General features: G+C 42.8%; 1 long non-coding RNA gene across 1 annotated transcript; it reads right to left on the minus strand.

Moving 5' to 3' along the window:
* Positions 1–1784: 1784 nt before the first annotated feature.
* LOC102005329 lies at positions 1785–3317 on the minus strand. Its single transcript, XR_265157.1, has 2 exons — positions 3234–3317; positions 1785–2266 (listed from the first exon to the last, which is right to left on the minus strand). It is a non-coding gene; the product is annotated as an uncharacterized LOC102005329 (long non-coding RNA).
* Positions 3318–15730: the final 12413 nt, after the last annotated feature.

Here is a 15730-nt window from a genome sequence, read left to right on the forward strand (position 1 = left end):
GCTACTCCTCGGACTTTACTACTTCAGCTCCTCTCATCGAGCTGCCTGCTTTTCCTTCAGTGAGATCAGTGTACCATTTCCCCTAGCTGCTTTGTGCCACACTCCACACTAAATGCTCTCTGTGCTTGGGTGAGCATGGAGTGTAAAATGCTAGCTCTGTGGATATCTGCTCTTCTGGTTTGTTTCCTTCTCACACTCCTGCTGCTTCTTTACGCTTGGCTTTTCCTCATCTCTCTCACGGCCAAGGTTTGGTAATGTGTGGCCAGAAAGGGAACATGGGCCCAGGTGTCTTCAGATGTCTCTCCTCTGTCTGTCTCGTAGCCTCTCCTGCACCTCTGACGACCAACTGAGCTGTGTTTTGGCCCTTCCCACCAGAGCGTGGACATCAAAGGGCACAGGAACAGAGACGAGGGTGGAAACGACGCAGAAAGTTTAAATTATTCTGCACAGTAAAGATTGGGAAGAGACAAAATTAGAGGAGAAAGAGAATGTAGAGCTGTACAGGCAGAAGGAGAGACAGGAAGGGAGATGGAGAAGTGCTCTGTAGCCTGAGGATGCAGAAGTTGGAGAAAGAGGAAAGGCTACAGAAAGCCTCACTTTGAATCTCACCTTAAAGGACAAGGTTGATACTTAGACTATTTTCAGGGTTCATTCCATCTCACTCCTAGGCTTGTGTATCTCCCACTGCTCCCACCTCATGGGTTCCTCATTCTTCCTGTCAACTTTACCTCTAGGTTCTCAGTATACAGTTTCTGGCTCAATTCATATTAAGTTTCTCAGAGTGAGTATCTGGCTTGCTCTGCCCATTCCACTGGTGTCTTACTTTCTTGTTCATGAGACAGAAATACCCAGCACCCACATGTTAAAGGAAGAAAGGTTCATTTGGGCTCAGTTTACACAGGTTCCAGTCCACAGTCAGTTGGCTCCAAGGCAGTGTGGCATGGCAGACAGGCATCACAGAGGAGAAAAAGTCCATGGAAGAGCAGTCAGGAGGCTGCAAGCAATAAGCAACAGCAGCCTGCCTTTCATCTTTCCTTTTATATTCCACCAGGCTACAAGCCTACTGATTGGTGCCACCCACACCCAGGATGGACCTTCCATTATCCACACCCAGAGCTATACTAAACCAATTTAGTTATCACATATCCTTAATCCCAGTATCACACACCCTAGGTCCAGCCGCCTCCAAAAAGTCCCACCTATGACTACACGAGGCTTTGGGGGGACATCTAGATACAAGCCGCAACACTTGGGGACAGAGCTTTTAAGAATTTGAGCCATCTCACAAGTCTTATTGACTTGTGGTTGGCTTCCGGGAGGTCAGTGTAAATTCTCTTAATTGGCTATGGCCTGAACAGATTTGTTCAACATGGCACAGGTGACCTTGCGTTGCACCTCTTTGGGAATAAAAAGCAGAGGCATCACGTCTGGAAGTCTCTGTAGCCTCTGTAGGGTATTAAAAGGTATCTTAAACTTCCACCAATCCCATTGCCTGCTCTTCAACAATGTCTTTTCACTGATGTAAAAAGAGAGGTTTTGGAGTGGAACACAATGGGTACCTCTCAAAAACAGCTAGGCAGAGGGGGCTGAAAAGCCAAGCTCTCTGTAGGAGCTCGACACACACACACTTATTTCTCAGATTAACCACAAAGAGATGTGATATGTAGCTTGTTGTGTTGATTACCCTTGAGTTTGAGAGCTCCTGCATGGAATATTGGGATAGACAGAATCCCCTATCCAATGTGACCCAAGAAGGTTATGTCAGAAAACACGCTTCAGACCAGTGAATTTAGAAAGTTTTTTTTATTGGTTGAAACATTTTAGGAGGTGTTCAAATCTTTTTCAATTCAAGTAGACATAAGTAAATCACGTGACTGTTGGCAAGACCCACTCCTCCCTAGTTTCTCACATCAACATCCACACCCACTGGGACAGATCCATATCCCTTGTGGGTCTACCCAGCTGCCTATTGATTAAGTACACCAGGATGTTACGAGAGATCTTGTGAGGTTTTATCTCTTTGTTTGGTTCTTCCTCCATGTCTACATCTGATGTGCTAGGACTGATGGGTTTTAACTCTTCATTTGCCACCTCTTCCATATCTACATCTGATATGCTAGGCTTGATGGGTGTTAACTCTTCATTTGTCTCTTCCTCCATAGTTACATCTAATATGCAGGGACTGGCCTTGGACTTATCTTCATCCATAACTGATGACTGGTACACTCCACTTATGGCCTCAGGAAGACAGCAACACTGAGAGAGTCTGAAATGGATAAGGAAACCCAGATAATCAGATGGAACCAGAGGCCTCTTCTTCACTGCCACCTCCGTACCACACACACACACACACACACACACACACACACAGAGGCAGCAGTAGTTATAGGATGTGCTTTGGGGCATGGTCAATGTTTTCATTTCTTCTATTGTGCCCCAATAAATGGTTCTGTGTATAAAACCTGTCTTCTGTTTCAATGACACCATTTCAATCCCTGTTTCAATAACTAAATGTGTGGGTTTTCACCATTTTTTCTTACTGATAGACTCATAGAAGGACCCTGTGTGTCTCATGGTGACTGCTTGCTCTCCTGGCTATGTTCCCCTTTATTCCCAGTTAGGACAAGGCAGAGACTTCTCTGAATGGCTCCCTGTACCTGTCAAAATCAGAGTTCAGGAAAAACTGCTACATGCTTCTTACAAACGAAGGGACTGAGTGCCAGAAACTAAGTGCTAACTGGCCTGTTTAAGATGCATAAGAGCAAATGTCGAGGGCTACCACAGGGGTATGACAACAGAGCAGGAAGCCAGAGATGCAGGATCTGTTTTGAGTCCCAAGAACTAGACAACAACAAAAGAAGATGAAGTCTGTCATAGCTTAAGACATCCCCCCACACACGCATCTGTACTGCCACAACTTCCCAGGGCTCAACCCCAAAAGTCTGGGGCAGTAATTTGTATGAATCTGACACGGTGCCAAGGCCAGGGGCAGGTACTCATTGTGTTCTCAATGTTTGTGTCCCAGGACTGATAGTAACTTGCCCAAGGCTCACAGAGCTGGGATTGGAAGTGAGAGAGCCTGTATCTACAGCCTAACATCAAGTATCTCTCTACCAATTTGAACAAATACCTGACTCTACCCTGCCCCCAGTACCTAGCAGGGTTTGGGTTCATCAAATGGGTGAGATGGATGGTGATCCCAATAGATACAGCATTATATTAGGCTTTTTTACCTCTTAGACTATTGTGCTTTCTCCAGAAGAGATGATAAGGAGGCAGCTTCAGTGTGCCTCTCTGTGTCTCATTCTGGTTCTCTGAGATTCATCCTGATTGGTTGAGCCCCAAGGGTGTCACAATGATGTTACAATTATCCTTGAAACCAGTCTCTGATAGGCTCCTAACACTGGCCACTCCACCCCCATTTCTCCTAATTCAGGATTGAATAAAATGAGTGGAAAGTTCCATGAGAGTAAACAGACCATGCCAGGCACGGTGACACATGCCTGTAATCTCAACACTTGGGAGACTGAGGCAGGAGGATTGTTTCAAGTTTGAGACCAGCCTGGGCTACAAAGTGAGCTCAAGGCCAGCCTGAACTGCATAGTGAGACCCTGTCTCAAAAAGACAAAAGAAAAAAAAAAAGAGAGTAAATAGATCTTACCCTGGCATGAAACTGTCTTATATCTCTTCCCTGGATAGGAAGATCAGTTATCTTACCTTTCAGGTTTTCCGTGGCGTGTGAAAAAAAATCTCCCCATTGTATCTTCTATGTGAGGAGTTTATAGCATCCATCTCATCTCTGCAGGTCCCCTGATCAATTCTCAGCAGTTTTTTTCCTCCAGTTCCAATAAGGATCTTAGTCCTAGGTAAAGTGCCATCCTTATGTCTCAATCTGAGGATCCAGCCTTGGCCATGACGCTGTAGTTTCTAATTTCATTGTACACAGTTCACATAAACTGTGTGTTTAATTGCAGAAATGTTGGCTATTGTACATCTAAAGCCATAGTACTTTTGGAGCCTTTGACCTATAACAGCTATATAGTTAAGATTAAAGTGTGGCCCAGGTGCGTGTTGTCCAGAGGTAGAATACGGATTCTTGCAGGCTATCGCAGGGCCGAAAGGGAGGACTGGGCTCTGCATTGTTTTGCTTTTGCAATCCTGAGAAATCTATCTCAGGGCTTCATACATGTTGGGCAAGTGCTGTATCCCTGAGCCCTACACCAGACTTTTGCCTTTTGATAGGGCTGTGCTCTTGAGGAAATGAAATAACTATTATGGGATGTCTTAGTTGCTTTTCTTGTTGCAGAGACAGAGACAAAGTACACAACACCCAAAGTTAAACGAATAAAGATTGATTTGGCTTATAGTTCATAGAGGTTTCAGTTCATAGTCGCCTAGCTCCAAAGGCAGGATGGCATGGCAGAGGCACATCACAGAGGAGAAATAGTTCCTGGCAGGCAGAAGACAGAAGAAAGCGAGGAAGAAGTGGTGATAGCAGCTTTTTTCTGTACATTTGCATTCTATCTAGGCTACTCAGAACTATGCTAGGACAGCCAGAACTGTGCTAAACCAATAAGTGGATTAATTTAGTAATCACACATCATTAATCCCAGTACCTATGACCGCATGAGGCTTTGGGGGGACATCTAGATACAAACCATAACATGGGGATACACAGCTCTTCCCCACACTGGCCACTCCACTTAGTCTCATGTAATAACTGAAGAAATTGAGAAACTGATGCTTGTAAATATGACCTGGATCATGCACTTCCTTTTATGAATCCAAGGAAGGCTCAGTCTTCTGTGTTTTCTTCTATCCTATATAGAACTTTCAAGGACACTCTGACACCTGTGTTCTGTACCCGAAACAAATTGGAGAGGGATGATGACTCATTAGTATTAGTGTCATTGGTAGTTCATTAACAACTGTAAGTAGAAAATTGCCTTTCTCTTCTGGAAGGATTGCCTTACTTCAAAAACCAAGGCAATTCTTGGGATGTGGGCCAGAAGAGCTACTTAATATAAGTAAAGTGCGTTAAATAGTGTGTACCCTTCCAATAACTATGGACTATAATAGAAATAAAATATTCTATTGACATTGGTCATAAACATTATAAAATATCTATCCACATGATTTTACAATGTGGGGAAAATGCACATGAAACATTCAATGAGCATCCTGTTGAACACTCAAACACTATTGTAAAGCACCATTATTTTCCAGAAAGTAAGACTAAATTTGAGATGGTGTCTTTGTCTCTAAATAAATCTGTGAATTCAGTGCAATTCCAATCATGAGTCGGAACAGAAGTTTGGGTGTGTGTAGACTCAGAGGAATTTATTATAAAACTAGGTTGAAGAGGAAATGTGCAAGATTGTCCAAGAGGTAACCTTGTCATACTGGGAAACAGAATTGCTCTATGGGATGCACAGTTGAAACAGGAATTGATAAACATGTCACTGAATACATATAGAGATCTTAGAAATATACTCATATATATGTGGGGATCAAATGGCTTACATTTTGATCATGGGGCCACCTAAAAGCAGACTATTATGACTGCATGTGCTTGAAATGAAAAGGGGCTTCTAGGCCCACTTGTTGTTAGTTTTTTATTATTAATGCATGGTTACAATACATAATTATTATGTTCTCCTTGGAGAAATTGGTATATATATGTAACATATCTAGATTTTTTTGATCCTTTTTTTCTTCCACCTTCCCTCTCTCCATTTTTATCCTTTTTCCCCATCTCTGAAAAGTTTGACCTTTTGTTTCTTACCATTTTTCCTTAATTTTATTTATTTATATTTTGGATCTCTCACATAAGAAAAACAGTACCACATTTAACTTTCTGTGTTTCTCTTATTTGATTTAACATAGTCTTAAATTCCATACATTTTCAAGGATGACATGATTGCATCTTTTTTCATAGCTGAATAATATTCCATTGTGAATATATACCACATTATCTTTAATCATTCAACTGTTGATGGGCATCTAGGTTGTTTCCAGTGCTACAAGTAATTCTAGATCCCAGCAAGTGTGGCAGGCATTCTCTGTTGTGTTTCCTTCCTGCAGCCATCTGTAGAGCCAGCAATCATGGACAAAGGCCACTCTGAACTCACTTCCAGCACATGCCCACCAAGACTCAGGAAGAAAGAGGATGAATATTTGAAAATCAGCTTGACCTGCAACACTGTGCTAAGCATTTTCCTTGGGGAAAAACTGGAAAAGCACAGGTGTGATGTGCACCTGGCAGAGCAGCTGTGGATACTGACTCTGAAGTAACACCAGGGTACAGATGGCCTTTACAGAAACACCCTTGGACTCATTCACCTGTGTTCACTGAGGATGATGAGAAATCCAGGAAAATTATGTGAATCAATAAAACCTTTCTGCAACAGAACTTTAAAACAGAATCTATGCTTTCTTTCTTTTCATTTTTTTTTTTTTTTAGTTTAAATTGGCTTTTGTTCGTGTGGGCAGTGATGGTGGCAGTGGAGGCAGGGCCTCCCTCCAGTTCTCTGGAAGCAGCCAGCAGCCAGCAGCCAGCCTGCAGTAACAGCAGCAGAGGCAGAGACTCCAGCGCCCTCAGCCCAAGCCAGGGGAGGCCTGGCAGTCACGTTGGCAGGTGGGACTCCACTGCCTGAGAATGAGAATTCTCTTCACCAGGGGATGGAGACTGTTCAGTCACCAGCAACACAAAGTTGTCATTGTTGGGTTAGACAATGCAGGGGAAACTAGTATCTTTTACTAAGTTTCTATGAATGAAATTGTACATACATCCCCTACAATAGGAAGTAATATAGAAGAGATAATGATTAATGATACATGTTTCCTGAGGTGGGATATTGGTGGCCAAGAATCTCTTCACTTTTCCTGGAACATTTACTGTACTAACACAGAGTTTATAATAGTTGTTGTAGACAACCAACAGAGAGAGGATTTCTATAACGAGAACTCTATACAATGTTACCTCATGAGGACCTAAGAAAAACTAGATTGCTGATTTTTGCTGATAAGCAAGATGTTACAGAATGCATGAATGTAGCAGGAATCTCCCCATTCTTGAAGCTCACTTCTCTAAAGATCACCAGTGGCACATTAAAGAATAAAAGGAGAGATGGTAGGAAACAGGGAGATAGACTTCTTGAAGATGGGGAAAGGAAATAAGGGAAGGGGAGAGGAGAGAGGACAGAAGGGGTGGGAAGCACATGGAAAATAGCCAAAAAATTATCTATCATCTATCAACTATCTGTCTATCATGTATCTATCTATCTACCTACCTATCTATCATCTATCATCTATCTAGTAATATCATATATATTATATGTTATCATTTCCCCAAAGTGAATGTAATCATTATATATTGCAAAGATGTACCTATTAAATAAAAATTGAAGCTCTTTTCTATTATGAATAAAAAGAATTATCTTAAATTAAAATAAGCAAAAAACCCCAGAATAAAGAAGTCAGTGTTAGAATCTTAGTGCCATTTTCTGTCTTTTAAATAGATAATAGTCCATTTCCAAACCATTCTCAGTAAACTGGAATTTATTTTCTGGTCTATGTCCTAGTATGTTTTAACTATTTTGTCAGTTGGAGTTTTTACCTGGAAAATGACTCAGGAATTCCCTCCAGAGAATTTTCAGATTGGTGCTCAGCTGCTTAAGGAACTTTTGCAGTATAGATTTCAACATCTTTCTCCTAGCAAAAGAGAGTAAGACTTTTGTGGTGTTTCTGCTTGGAGAGGTACCATGCTCAGTGGTTGGGCCCAGGTGTCTCTCTGGCATGTCACAGAGAACTTGGCTGCAGGGGTCAGCAATTCCACTGTTGCCCTTTAGTCTAGAGAATCCCAAGCTGAGAAGTCTCATATTGTGCCTGGGAGACCAAAGCACCTCTTTTCCTGGTCTTCAATGGAAGCTGGAACTTCATTCCTATCATTCTGTCTAGGAATAAATTGGCCATTAGGCTGTGAGCTATGGGCACCCACTATGCATGGTCACCCAAATATGGAACTAGACAGAAACACTTGAGATTTGTGGGGAGGTATGTGGTGCTTCTCACAGGTCTTTCCAATCTAGGATTAGCAAGCATGAATGAACCAATGGGCAACGTATGTGTTTTCACAAGAACAAGGGATCTCGGAACTGGGAAATCTGCAGGGATACAGAGAATTGCTTCCATGTAGGGCAGGCTTATAAATGGGCAGGATGTATGTTCTTCCCTCAGACTCATTACCCTGCAGGAAATGTGAAGACGAGAGGGGACTTACTTCAGACCCTGGACACTTTGGCACTCAGAGATGATGGTTTTGGTGCACCTGGGTATGAATGTATGGGCTCACATGATTCCCAGGCTGTGAGTGCACAGAGAGTTCCCTTACTACAGTGAAGGGTAAGAGTCTGTGATCACCCCAGCCACAGTGCCCTCCAAACACCTCAGCTGCGGCCTCCCTTTGTACGCCTCTCTTTTCAGAAAGGTGACACCAGCTTGGAAAGATCTGGTGAGAAGGTGGCTGCCAGTTGGCAGAAAAGATGGTTAAGGCCCCTCCCATGCAGTGATTCTTTTTTTTTTTTATTATTTTATGGTCCTGGTCCCCAACTCAGGAAAGTCAAGGCCTGCAAGTGTTCGAGCACAAGCGCTTGAGAGTGGTTAAGTATCTTCCATGACTTTCATTGTTGGTCCTCCAGGCTCTATATGAAGTGATAATTGTGAGGTCTAAGTTTGCAACAAGGGCCAACCAGAGAAGGGAAGCGCTGGGAATGTCCAGCAGGAGTGTCCTGAGGATGAAGTATGCTCAGTACACACACCGGTAGACACAGCTGGTTCTGTGAGTCCAGGCCAGCCATGATGTGCTCTCTAGCTGAGTATCCCAGGTTGTCACTGTACAGGGTGAGTGATGGGGTGGGAGGGTGGGCAAGAACAGCAGTGACTGCATGTCCCATGACGCATGAGTCTTACCTTGAGCCTCATCACTCACAGCAGCTGGCGTGCAGACTGGCACGGTATGGGAGGAGAGGAAGCAAGGGTGGCTTCTGAGTGACACAGGGAGACACAGAGGCAGCAAACACAAAGATCAAGCAAGTGTGGAGGAGGGGAAGGAGCCCCAGAGTTGTATGAAATCTCTGGATGGTCTCAGGCCTTTGGGTAGGGGTTGTTACTGAGGACACTTCCTCCGGCGGTTGATGAATGGTCTAGTTAGGTGTTTTCACTGTTGATGCACTGGGTACATTTCTGACCCATGTGATAGGGTGTGTGTCAGTGATGATATAGATATTTGAGGCATAGAAAGGCCTGTAGGTCTAGAAGGGGACAGATGTGAGAGCCAGAGAGATGACAGCAACAGTCCTGGCACTGCAGGCTACACACATGCAGAGCCGTGTCTTGCTGGGGCATAGCATCTGTATCCCTGACTCCTTTCCTGTGTCTCCTTCTCTCTGCCAGCTGCTGAGCACACCCTGGACAGTTGAGCATTCTTAGCGATCCAGGCTAATTCTCTCCTCAGCCCATGCTCTGTCACCAGGGAATCCCAGCCACCGCAGTGACACCCACAGTGAGTCTTGTGCAAAGGGTTCCATCCTTCCCCACAGGTCTTACCCCAACTCTTAAGTCCTCCAAGTATTTCCACCCAGCTACCAGTCATCTTCTTTGCATAATCTCATCACAGCCTCAATCTTTTTGCATTAAGACTGGATGCTGCATTCTCTTCTCCAAGTGCTCTTTCAGTTTTCTCTTTCTCCGGTGTTTCACTGGTCTCTCTCGGCGGCAACACTGTGAGAACTGCCATGTTCCCTGACCCCTTGTGTCCCCATTCTTCACAAGGAGCCACTGCACAGTCACCCTGTGCTATATGCTGAAGTGTTCACTCATGACCCTTCATGTAATCTCCACAGCACCTACAGCACTGCAAGAAGTCATTGCCTTCTCAGGACACTGATAACTTGCTTACAGCTGAACGGCCTGCCATTTTACATTGTCTCTGTTTTGGCACACTGATGCCAAAATGATACCTTTACAAAACAAATGTGAGCCTCTTATTTAAGGCCCCAAGCCCTCCAACTTATCTCTAGCTGCAAACCGAGGGTTCATGCCCTGGACTGGCTTTGTCTGTCATCTTTTGCTACTTACTTCATTTGTTCTCTTGTTTCATCAGGCCAGAGGGAGAATTTCTCATGGGAAAGTATTTCTGGAGACTTCCCAATTAAAAGTACTATTTCAAGGGACCTTATCTAATCCCCATACATGGCATGGTATACACTGAGCTATATTACATCTGAGCAGAATAAGCTAAGTTGTCCAATGAAAACCTTATGGCAAATTTAGAGAGGAGGGAAAAGACATTATATATGCACATATATATGAAGAATCAGAACAAGAGTTGATATATTAATGAGCATAAAATCATTACCATAGATGAAAATCTAAAGCTGTGGAAAAAACAATCAGACAGTATGTTATCTGATGCAAATTATGTAGTATAAATGGTAAACAGCCAATGAATTTTAAAATGCAGATATGTATAGCTTGTGATGGCAGACAATCCTCAGGAAAAGGTAAAATTTATTTTTTTTGGAAAAGGTAAAATTTAATTTAAAACATGAATAATGTTGAAAATAAAATCACAACAACAGTACATGAGTATTTGGTATGTACCTGGCGCCAGAGAAATACTTAGCACAAACTCCCTCTCTATCACAACAGCTGAATGAGGTGGTCCTTATTCACATTCTCACTTAACAGATAAAGACACTGAGACAAGATAGCACCCAGTGTTCTAGGGGTTCAGGTGGTATAGCTCAGGGTTAGAGTGCTTGCCAAGCATGAAGGTGCTGGGTACAATTCCGAGGAGGTGAAAAAAAGATGTTAGACCAGGCAGGGTGGCTCACATCTATATTCCCAGCTACTTTGCAGGCTGAATTAGGAGAACTGTGTACTTGATATTAGCCTGGGCAGTGTAGACAGCATAGTAAGACCCTGTTTTAAAACCAAAACCAAAAAAAAACCAGAAAAAAATCAAAAGTTGTACAGATAGTAGGAGAAATGGCTGGGATGTGAATCCAAGCATCACTATTCCAAACCAGTCATAAACACAGCTATAGTATACAGGCAATTACATAGCGTGCTAGTTCTCCACAGACACGTTGAAGTCTAGAGCACTGACCTGCTAAGAAGTGTGAAAGGGAAATAATAATCTACGCAGCACCGGTCAAAGAGATGTAGGTGATCTTGCTTCCTTTTACCATGGTCTTCTGTAGGACCGCTTTTGGTGATTCTGGGCCAGAAGGAAGGCTTAGAGGACACAACTGTGTCAGTTTCCCAGGAGGGGTAGGCAGCTTTAGGACCCTAGCAAGAGGATCCTCCCCGAGCGACATGGTACAGGAGGTTCATAGGAATGTGGGCTCAGTGTTAAGACTTTCTCTTCTAGCCAGGAACGAAAGCTGACTGTGCCTTTTCTGATTAGGGTTCTGTCCCTTACTATTTTCCTGATATAGCATCTAAGCCTTCCTGTACAGGAGGCATCCCTTGATCTAATGTCTCCATGACTAGGAGCAGTTTGCCTCTGCCAAGTGGTCCAGTAGTCTCTGACCCCAGCTCCAGATTGCATAGCTTATGGAAAGAGGCTGAACCTGGCGGAATTCCGAGGGCAGAACAAATAGGCTCTAGTGACACTCTCTCTGTGCCCCCACAGTCCTGAAGACCATGACTACTCTAAGGTAATTTTGGTTCTTTGCCACAGCAAGGTACTTATTCTTTGACTTCCTTTATACTTTCTACTCTCTGTTAGCATCCTTAGGCCTTTCTCCAAAGATGAGAATTTTGGGGACCACTGGCATGAACATTCCAGCCTATCAGCTGTCACAAATCTTAAAAATTTAGGAAAGAAGTATGTTTAAAGATTGTCATCAAGGGCTAGGGATTTAGCTCAGCGGCACAGTGCCTGCCTGGCAAGCACAAGGTCGTGAGTTCGATTCCCAGTACCGGGAAAAAAAAAAAAAAAAAAAAACCAAGAAAAAGAAAAAAAGTAGTATGGGGGCTGGGGATTTAGTTCAGTGGCACAGCACCTGCCTGGCAAGCACAAGGTCGTGAGTTTGATTCCCGGTACCAGAAAAAAACTGAAAACCAAAAAAACAAAACAAAACAAAACAAAACAAAACAAAACAAAACAAAAAAAAATTGTCATCAGTCATTACTTATAGTTTTAGAAATTTGAACCAAAGGATATTTCCAGTATAGGGGGGCGTGCTTAAATTAAGACAGATTAACTTGTTGAATTATTATGCAGACATCAAAATGACACATAAATTATGACTAAAAGCTAATTTCTGGATTGTGGTAGAAGGTGCACACTGTCCAATGTTCAACCTTCCTATATATGTGTAGGAAAATCATTACGAGAAAATGAGAAAACAACAGGACGAGACATGCATAATACGATTGCTATATGGAAGCACTCATGAGAAGGAAAAGCATTACTTCAATCTATTTTCATATATCAAGTACATAAAATGAATCACAACTATAAAAATATTTATAGTAATTTTGAAATTGTTCCCTTTCATTTGTCTTATCTCCACATTCTCTGTATCATTTTTCAACTGCTGAGGTGCCTAAAGTTGAGTTCAGCTCTTTCAGTAGTATCAAATATGGAGAAAAGTTAAGAGCATAATTTCTTGGAGCTGGACTTGTATTTAAATCTAGGCTTGCTGGAAATGGAGTGAGGAGCTTATTCTTTCTCTTTTCAGCATAGCACATCAATATGACTTTTGTTTTTTAACCCCATTTTCCTCTGAACCCACCATTTTGGAAGAATAGGAAGAATAAGATATAAGCACAGATGTTTGCCCCTTAGGCAGATGTAGGGCTCTTTTTGAGCTGTGCCTGGAGGAGTTAGGGAGGGGGTCATTATGCACAGCCTGGCAGGCTGTGCATTATACAGCTCCAGGGTGCATCACATGTGAATGGATCCACTTTAATTGCAGAATGGCACCCTATATAACTGTATTCAGTAACCTTGGAGAGATGCTTGGAAAGGAAGAAGGGAGTATATGGGGACAGGAAACATGAAAAGTTTGAATGTGCAGAATGGCACCTGTCCCTATATTTTGGGCAGAAATATTGTAGGGAGCCCTTTTTTCATCTCTACACTCCTACAAGAGGAGACAACACGATGTCGGAAATGACAACCTGGCATTTAGGAATGAGAGGTCTTGAGGTGGTGCCCTTGGGTTCCCATTGCCTATGGCTTGTTTATAGTATAGATGAGTTGCACCCTCAGGCCGAGAAAGAGACGCTATCAGGTGATGAGAAGATTGGTCAACAAGACAAGGGTTGAGGCTTGGAAGACAAAGGCCTGGAGTTTATTACTCCTCTAATGGTAAGTAATTACAGCAACCAAGCATCTGCTGTTAGTGTGTGCTGAGGGGCCAGGGGAAATCAATTTCATCCATCAAAGATACAGTGGAAAATGACAAATATTCAGAGGGTGAAGGAGATGACAGAACCAAGATTGTAAGCCCATCCTCCTTGTTGTGACCATCAGGAGCCAGATAATTTCTTGGGAAGGAAAGGAAGGACAAAAAAGAGTAAAAAGAAGAAGAGGATGGCAATGAGGAAGTAAGGACTGACCAGGGATAGAGGAAGAGGAAGATGATGAAAAGGGAAAGAATAAAAGTAAGAGAGCAGAGGTGAGGGGAAGCAGGGTGATGAGAGAGGAAGAATCAAGAGCAAATGGGAGAAAGAAGAATAGGAAGTGGGAGAGGACACCTGAAGGGAAGAGCAGCCTTATATAAGACTGTAAAGATATTGGACTTTGAAGCTATGTAATTGAAATGAAGAACAAAATAAGCACTGCTCTAAAGAGATTACAATTTAAGCCAAAAGGAATTGAGTCACCTTACACTGGTAATATTTGCTAATTTCTTCCATCAGTAGAAATAGGTATTTATAAGTAGTTTAAACTCAGCTATAAAGAAAGTCACATTTCTGATGTACTACTGAATTGTTACTTACAATCACAAATCTGCCAGAAAGTACCAACTTGCACAAAAAATCCCAATGGTTTCAAAACTAAGCTAATAAAGTTTAAAAAACTTATGAAACCAGAGTATAGTATTTGAAGCTAGGACATCAGCTATCACTGGTTAGAAGGGAGAGAGGAGTTTCCAGGGATGGAGAACAAGAGGATTCCGGGAGTGACAACAATGTTCTCTTTCTTGACCTTGTCAAGAGCTGATTTGAGCTGGAAAGAACTGGGTTGAGCTGCTGAGTGTCTGAGCAGGTTCAAGGTCAGAATGGAAGCAGCAGTCAAGCCTTTAGTCACTCACTGTGATACTATAAGTGAAACCAGAGAAAGTACCAACTCCCTCCTGCTCAACTTTCCTCCATAGAATACCACTAAGTTAAGGGTTAGGTGAATCAGCACAGACAATAAGTAGTCTCCCTGCCAAGGGATCCCTGAATAAAAGGTGCCTGCAGTTTTATGGACTCAGAAATAGGGAGATGAGAAAGCCTAGGAGTGAAAAGGTACTGACTGAGTACTGAGTCAAAGTGGAGAAAGGTGTCTTCAAGATCATTCCCCCAAGAAGGAAGTTTAGGCAGAGACACCTAGAGAAAACCTTGACCGAAAGCCTTCAGTAAAGGGGCTTGGGATGTGCTAAGGCTAAGAATCCAAACAGAGGTCAGAAGATTGGGGCCAGGGCAAAACCTGAGTCCATGGCTGCAACTCTCTTTTGAAAGTCAAGTGCATTGCCTGTGCATTGTCAGGTGTGGGGTGGACAGTTTCCCCACTGCCATGAGGTCTGACTAAAGAATCTCATGTAAGGTTTTGGCCAGGAGCCATACTCCTCAGGCGTGGCTAGAGATTTCATTGCATTTTCCTTTGGACACTTTCCTACTTATGTGATACTGCCTTAATCCATTCAGGATATTATACCAAAACAAAACATCTTGACCGGGTGATTTATAAACAACAGAAATGCCCTGGGGACAGTTGTGGAGATTGGGAAACCCAAGATCTAGATGGGAAGAGATTTAGTGTCTGGGGAGAACTCAGTCTCTGCTTCACAGATGGTGACTTTTTACTGCACCCTTGCATAGCAGAAGGGGTACAAGGCTCACTTGAGCCTATTTTTTTTGTGTTTTTGAGACAGGATCTTGCTATGCAGTTCAGGCTGGCCTTCAGCTCACTTTGTAGCCCAGGTTGGCTCGAACTCACCAAAATCCTCCTTCTTCGGCCTCCCAGGTGCTGGGATTATATGCGTGCACCACTACACCTGGCCTCAAGCCTATTTTTAAAAGGCTGCTAATCCCATTCATGCAGGTGGACCCCTCATGACTTACTTCCCCCAGTCTCCACCTTTTAATACTATTGCATTGGAGATTAGGTTCCAACATATGACTTTTAAGGAGATGCCACCATTAAGACCATAGCAGCCATGACAGCAAGAAGTCTTGTTTTCTAAATAAACACAATATAAGGATAGTATTTAAAATGCAAGGAGGGGGTTTTGGGGGAAAACAAGAAATCACTGATTACCATAAAATTCAGGGGAGTGATAACCTTTCTAAGAGAAAAGAATATTGGGATTAAAAGGGGCCAAATGTAGGGTTGCAAGGTTACTGGCAAGTTGTATTTCTTTGGATGGTGTTTTATTTTCTCACTGCTGGGACAAAATACGTGATGCCCACAAGTTAAAGAAGGAAAGATATATATTAGCTGGCA

The sequence above is a fragment of the Chinchilla lanigera genome, unplaced genomic scaffold (assembly GCF_000276665.1).
Source record: "Chinchilla lanigera isolate Chin_1 unplaced genomic scaffold, ChiLan1.0 scaffold00201, whole genome shotgun sequence".
Classification (NCBI taxonomy): Eukaryota; Metazoa; Chordata; class Mammalia; order Rodentia; family Chinchillidae; genus Chinchilla; species Chinchilla lanigera.